The 1,130-nt window shown below is 39.8% G+C and overlaps 1 protein-coding gene and 1 long non-coding RNA gene across 5 annotated transcripts in view; one reads left to right on the top strand and one right to left on the bottom strand.

Annotated features, from left to right (window-relative positions):
* The window catches only part of LOC108363102 (uncharacterized), an 18,343-nt gene extending 18,253 nt beyond the window's left edge, over window positions 1–90 (bottom strand). The window contains exon 1 of the long non-coding RNA XR_001847561.1: window positions 80–90. This is a non-coding gene — a long non-coding RNA (uncharacterized LOC108363102). The remainder of the gene's footprint in view (window positions 1–79) is intronic.
* The window catches only part of pug (pug C-1-tetrahydrofolate synthase, cytoplasmic), a 100,567-nt gene that overhangs the window by 34,638 nt on the left and 64,799 nt on the right, over window positions 1–1,130 (top strand). The gene's annotated exons all lie outside the window — the stretch shown is intronic.

Here is a 1,130-nt window from a genome sequence, read left to right as displayed (position 1 = left end):
GTAAATTTATGTGTTTCTCTAGAAAACCCTTTCAATCATATAGCTACCGCATTTGTGAACATAGTGTTGATCAGGTAACTAATTTCATCGATCTAGGCGTAACCATGGACTCTAAGTTTGAATTCAAGACCCATGTAAACTCTTGTGTTAATAGAGCCAAGGGCGTCTTGGCTTTCATCAAACGTTGGGCTAAAGAATTCAGAGATCCTTATGTCACTAAAGCTCTCTTCACCTCCCTAGTCAGGCCGATCTTAGAATACGGGTCCATCGTATGGAACCCTAGATATCAAACGCACTCTGAAAGACTCGAGTCGGTACAGAAATAATTCTTATTATTCGCATTAAATAATTTGCCTTGGGATTCGACATTAAATCTCCCACCGTACAAAAGCCGCTTGAAGCTCATAAATTTTCCAACGCTGCACAGCCGTAGAGAGATGCTCGGGGTTTTGTTCATGATTAATATCTTGAACGGGATGGTCAATAGTCCCTTTCTACTGAACCAGATCATGTTTTGTATTCCTTCTAGGCCTTCTAGACATTACAAGCCCATTAAGCTAGCTATTTGTAGAACAAATTTTGAAATGCATGATGCTTTTCGTTGCCTATGCCAGGACTTTTAAAAACATTACGACTATTTTGACACCTCCGACTCACAGTTTACCATTAAGAAAACCTTACTTGAGATTTTGAATAAATAACATGTAAACCCTTACATTGCACCTAATCGTTCAGCTGGTGAACTGTATTTCTGTTCAGTTTATGAGGCAAACGTAAACGTGAATCGCTTTTTTGTAACTAAATAAATTAATATCTCTAACCGGGAACGATAAATTACACAATATCTATGACTGCTTAGTACAACTGTAATCAGCTTCGTATATTTTCGTGAATGCGTAAGACAATACGAGNAACACAATATCTATGACTGCTTAGTACAATTTTAATCGGCTTCGTATATTTTCGCGACCGCGTAATACAATACGAGCATGGATCGGAAACTCGGCCTTTCCGACCATGATCAACAGCTTGTCCACAGCGCGGAGCGGAAACTAGAGCTTTCCGCCTGCCACACACTCAAAGTAATAACTTCGGGAACATGGATCGGAAACTCGTTCTTTCCGACCATG

This window comes from Rhagoletis zephyria, unplaced genomic scaffold, assembly GCF_001687245.7.
Source record: "Rhagoletis zephyria isolate East Lansing unplaced genomic scaffold, Rhagoletis_zephyria_1.1 Rzeph_scaffold_01189, whole genome shotgun sequence".
Classification (NCBI taxonomy): Eukaryota; Metazoa; Arthropoda; class Insecta; order Diptera; family Tephritidae; genus Rhagoletis; species Rhagoletis zephyria.
This window is presented reverse-complemented; position numbering and strand designations above follow the sequence as displayed.